This window comes from Haliaeetus leucocephalus, unplaced genomic scaffold (assembly GCF_000737465.1).
Source record: "Haliaeetus leucocephalus isolate CR32 unplaced genomic scaffold, Haliaeetus_leucocephalus-4.0 Scaffold373, whole genome shotgun sequence".
Lineage (NCBI taxonomy): Eukaryota > Metazoa > Chordata > Aves > Accipitriformes > Accipitridae > Haliaeetus > Haliaeetus leucocephalus.
In genome coordinates, this window is record NW_010972809.1 from 3584429 (window position 1) to 3590428 (window position 6000).

Genomic DNA, 6000 nt, shown 5'->3' on the forward strand with positions numbered 1-6000 from the left:
GACACAGGCAATTTTCTTATGACCCTTTATTTTTTTTTTTAAGCATTAGTAGTATTGCCAATCCCAAGCACTCAAAAATCATATAACCGGTCCAAAAATCCAGGCTGGCTTAATGACAATCAGATTAAAGAAATAAAATAAAAATTTATGTTCTTTTTATTGGCAGTATGATCACTGAGCCTTGCGACTTGGTTTTTTCAAGGTATTCTCCACAACCATACGGAAAGGGGAGAGAGAGAGAGAGAGGACAGGGAGAGCAGACTGATATATGTGCACTATTACATCCTGTCTGGCTACAGCATTTCAGGGACAAAAATCAGAAGAATTGAAAACATTCCTTAAACCAAAGTAAAAGACACCCAGGCACGTCAGTAGTGACTAATTATCCTGGGAAGTATCCTTATGCCAGACGAAGTTTAGTGCACTGGAAAAGTCAAGCAGGCTGCAAGCAAAAAGAACCACTGAAAACGTTCATAAAAGTCCAGGAAGGATTTATACAATTTCACCCGTGGCATCTTACAACAAAAATCAAAGCCTGTAAACTTTTCCATTCATACTATCATCTTTTAGTAACTGAATATGCTCTGACCTGAGGTGAGCATAAAACCACTCATCTGGAACCCACTGTCCTGTAAGTCACCGAACTGAGTCACTAGAGTTAATGGGATTTTTCTGATGAGAGTTTCTCAAGGACCTCTACTGCCAGGCAAGGGAAGTACAAACGTATCACGGGTAGGTAATCATACAGATACCGGTAAAGTGTCCACGCTGATTAAAGCCCAGAGCAGACAGTGTACTCTTGTTAGAGGAAACAAAAAGCATTATATTCTCACCTTATTGGCAGTGCATATCTGTATGGTGAAGACAAAAATGAAGGTGGTCACTGTCCTATGGGGTCAAGAATAAATTCACAGCTTGTATTGCTTGCCCATCTGGCTTGGCCTGCGATGTGACTGTTGATCCATGAGTTGAGGAGATGGAAATCAAAGTAAAAAGAAACAAAAACACAGTTAAGAGTCAAACAATTTACAACATGCTAAGACATCCTAATGAAGATTGAGAGAGAATGCTTTTGCTATTACTTAAGCACAAATAAACTATAGATTTAATCCTGCAGACAGAGCACATACAGTAGAGAGCAGAGCCCATTTATTCAAACTGAGTGCTCTTTTCCCAAATGTGATCTTAATGAGGTGAAGAATCATAAGCGACTTGAGATGACTGTCTTCACTGCCAGCAGAACATATTTTATTTGAGGAGGGGCATCATCCAGAAAACATGCTGCTGCAGCTACTCCTATCAGGTGAAAAACAATCAGCTTTGGGAATGTGACATTACCTTCTGCGCTATTTTGACATTAATGGTGGCACGCTAGAGTCAATGCATATTACTGCAAATTCCCAAATAATATAAGCAAAGGAAAACTCTACCAATGTGATTTTTTTCCCCTATTTCTGTATTTTTGCTCAGTAAAATTATGAAGAGCCAGCATTGAATTTCTGCTGACATCACATATTAAACAAAATACATTGTGTTTTTTCACTTGGAATCTCACCAAATATTTTTATCACTCTTGGGACAATAAAAGGATTTAGTGGGACCATTTCTCCCTCACTGAGCAGCATTTTTGTTGTTTCAGTTTATGAGCATACTTACTTGTTCCTATTTATGGAAGGATTTACACACATACTTAACTCTAGATAGGTTCAATCAATCCTCATTCAGCAAAACCCTCACTGGGACATGTACTAAAGTAACTTTGCAGACTGGGCCCAATGCACACACAGAGATCTGCATGTGCTGTACAACCTCAGCTCCTCAGACTACAACTTTGAGGAAAAAAAATGAAGCGTTACATTCTCAATACATGCACCGAGATCAAAAAAGACTTATAGCCATTGATTTGGGTTTTGTCTTTTTACAAAGGTTAGAAGTCTGCAAAGTTTCTTACATTTTAAAAAGTTAGTCATGTATCAGCTCAGCCAAAACCAAGTAAAATCTTCAACCTCTTTATATAAAGAATGTGAACCACTGAACGAGACTCCAAAATACAGTGCCTTTCTCCAAATACCTACTTATTTATTTACAGTCTTGCATAAAAGTAAAATGAAAGGACGAGGTCAGGATTTTCAGTTTGCAAAGCTAAGGCTATTGAAGCCACTGGAATATATCACACCATTTCTTTGCAATGAAATATTTACCTGTGCCAAACCTGTCATACTTCCGTTTCTCATGCTAATTACAACTTTATTTGTTAAAGCAGAGTTGGTTACAGCAGTCTCAGGAGAGGCCTACAATTAAATCTGCTACCTGCACTCTGTGAGCTGTACACACTGTACCTGTACAGTCCTCCAAAGCAGCCAAATCATTCACAACCTGTGTGCTTAGCTAAGGCTGACACACAGCCCGACTTCACTCAAGCGGCATCAGCGTGAGCTGCCTCACACGCTGGAGTAGGTTTGCAGCCAGCCAGCGCTTCAGACCATCTATGCAATTCTGACACGCATTTCCTTTAGAGCCTGCCATACTTCTTTATTGCATTTCCCCTTCAATTAGTACACCACAACAAAAGCAGCACACTCTATGAACAACGACAATGATAATCCTGACTGCCGTCTACTAAGATGTGCTGCTAAACCTCAGCAAGGGGAAAATTAGGCCTTGATTTTGTTTTACTAGCTACATTACTAAAACAATTATTTTTGAATTCTAATGTTTAAATCCTGAGTTGCTTTTCAGGTGACTGCTTTTAAGTGTCTATTTTCTTAATTAACAGGAAACTAGGCCACTGGATCTATTACATAAAAATTTTTGTTAAGTGAAATTCCAGGTCTCTTGTAAATGTCTTTTAAAACAAGACTAGTTTTTCCAACCTTTCTAAATAAATTCAATCAGGCCAGAAGGGCAAGGAGAAAAGTCGCACTGTTTATTTTCAAAAAGCCTTTTAACTATGTATATATGGCCTTTTTGAAAATAATTACTTTCTAACGCTCTTAGTCACACAGGTAATTTGTCTTACAATAAAATATGTATAAGCAGCATGCGGCACACAAAGGCTCACTCTACAGGAGTCGTCCTGCGCGTGGTTATTTCACTGTCTCCAGCCAGTCCTCCTAACAGGCTCCTCTGTTTCAAGCCACCTCCTCGGTACGGAGGCCCAAAACAGAGGCGGCCGTGCCGAGCAGAGGATATTCTCTCCTAACAAGAAGGGCGAGTTAGTCGAGGCACTTAAAAGCTGCACTTCGGGCGTAGGAAACTGCCCGCGAACTCCCCGTCCCCTCGCCTCTCCAAGGAGAAATGCCTTTGCTCGGCAGGCAGGCTGAGACCTGCAAACTCGTCACACCGAACCCAAGACTGCCAGCTGCCTGGCACCGCAAGAGCTAAACCACCGACAGGCATTTCTCATTACCTCCTCCAGCTCCGGTGCTTTACCATCAGAGCGATTAAAATATCTTATTTTACTGAGATATTTCTGGATTGCATTATGTTCCAGCCTGGTACTACAAACACTCGGGAGCTGTGGGTGCTGATGATTTCTCATCACTGAGACACAAAATCCTCCGGGCCAAGTTCAGTATTAGTGTAAGTGCACGCAAGATTAGTGACTGGAATAGGGGTGTTAACCACTTCTGCAGACGCTTAACACAGCTCCTTAATCAGGCAAAAATCCTATTTAAGCCCACAGTGCTTTTTGCCGTAAAAAGATACAGAGAAAATAATGGTGATACACAGCAGATCACTTTCTGAGCTCTGTTACTCTACTATACGCCTGGATGAAGTCCAATAAATGGAGTTATTCTAGATATACACCCATGTAAGTGGCTCACAATCCCGTCCCCTGGAGTCACTCCAGATTTATGACATTAGAACAGAGTGTCAAATTTGGTGCCTTTAAAAAATTACACCTACGTTTGTAAAAAAGTGGCTCAAAAGAGCCGTGTCCAAACACTGGGAATGAAGACAAATATACATTCCTTGGTTAAATACATTTTTAAGAGCAGTATGCAATTCAAAGCTAATCAGACTGCATATTTTTTCAAGGTACTACTAACTTTGTGGCAGAAAGTCTCCTGCTCAATGGCTATGATATTTTTATGAGCACAAAAAAAAAAAAAAAAAAAAAGAGGAGGTAAATAAATACCCATATCGGAAACAAATTATTTACTGATGAGAAAATTGTTTTTAATAGCATATACTTAGTCTTTATCATGAGAAAATGAAGTCAGCTTTCACCTAAAACACAATAGGGCCTCTACTTTGCTAAGAACTATGAGGACGCTTAACAAACCTAAGTGACAACAGTGGTATCAGATACCTCTGATTTTAATCTCACTGGCCAGAAGGTGTAAAGTACAGTACATGAGTGGAGAACAACAAGCCCGTGGCCTAAAATATGAATGCTGGAATGGGAACTGTTACAAAGTCACAAACACCGTTACAGCCACCAAACAGTTAAACCAGCCAGCCAGCAAAAAGAAAACTCCGAAGAAACTTTTATGCAAGCTTTTATAAGCCAAAAGCATTTTTAAAAAGTACCACACCTTTGTTAATTTGCTAGTAATAAACGCAAGTGGAACTGATGACTTGGCTAACCTGCTAAGCGTGCCACGTACCGTCGTCCCATCTGCCTGACGCTACAGCAGGCAAAGAACACCCTTTCCGAGAAGTTCAGCCATTAGGAAACCACCACCAGCATCCTTCAATTTTCGGCAAGCCCGAGGCGGTGGCCGTGCCGGCCGTACACCACCAACACGGCACACGCAGGGCTGGTGGTAGCCCGGTGGGTTGCCCGCCAGCCGCACACACACCTGACTGGACGGTGAACACCGTCTGTTACCATGGCAGCCTTGATCTAATTACATGACTGATCAGGGCTGGAGTAAGCGCGCTGAAAGCCTACACCGCTGACATGTCGCTACGTGATGGGAGAGACAGACAGACAGGCGAGCGCGGAGGAAAATCTATCAACCTCTGCCTTATGTAAAAAGTGAGGAGATTACAGCCACCCTTTAAAAAAAAAAAGAAACTGCTGCCCGTAAAATACCGGGCCGGTTTTACGAACAAATTAGGTGCAATAACATGCAACTACAACTTACTATTATCTCGCAGCATTGCAAAAATAACTACGGCGTAATATTTTCCCTGGCCATTCTCAATTTCCCTCTCCCTCATTCACAACCCTTGCTCCGTATCATAAAACTGAACCGTCCCCACCACCCGAACAGAAATAGATTAACGCAAAGCTGGGATTTTCCTTTAGGGGAAGGCTTCATTCGAAACTGAAATTAAAAGTCCTTGACTTCTTGGTGTGTAAGCAGAGTAACTCACTATGCCTGACCACATCTGACACATAAAGTAACCATTACTGCGTAAAATACATAACCGTGAGCATTAAAGGTTGAAGTGTAACCTGTGTTACAAAATATGAATTCCTTTACCATATGAAAGGGAAAAGGTCTCCAGCAAAGGTCATCTACCTGCACCCTTGCCGATCTCTACACAGAAAACATTTGTGAGGAGGGAGGTTTTACAAACCCAGATTTCTTCGCCTGGGCATAACAGGAATGCTTAAAATTTTTCCCCAATTCTATCTGGAGTTTGGGCTCACGGGGGAGAAAGATGCTGCTCGGAGGAGTCCCTATTACACAGCATACGGTAAACAAAATAAAAATAGCCTGTCGCTCTCGTTGTCTACACAGTGCATTATATAACGGGTTTCCGACTTGTTTTCTTTTCTATTATTACTCTTCAGCAATTCCTCCTCTTCAATAACATGTAAATCGCTCCCAATTCTGTCATTTTATTATTATCGCTATTACTATTACAGTAGGAGCTAACGTTTTCCAGCACGCTTTAATTTAGACTTTAATATTCTCAGGAATCGCACTGATGGATTCAGCACCCACAAACATACAAGGGGACATTTATTTGTTTTCTGCCGGTAAATTACGATGCCTTAGGAAAAGGAAAAAAAAAACACAAACAAAACCCCAACCCCCC

General features: G+C 41.1%; 1 protein-coding gene across 5 annotated transcripts in view; it reads right to left on the bottom strand.

Moving 5' to 3' along the window:
• ATXN1 (ataxin 1) overlaps positions 1-6000 on the bottom strand; it is a 226459-nt gene that overhangs the window by 218790 nt on the left and 1669 nt on the right. For all 5 annotated transcript variants that reach the window (XM_010573186.1, XM_010573185.1, XM_010573183.1 and 2 more), the window contains exon 2: positions 834-953. The gene's annotated coding sequence lies outside the window, so the exon portion shown is untranslated. The remainder of the gene's footprint in view (positions 1-833; positions 954-6000) is intronic.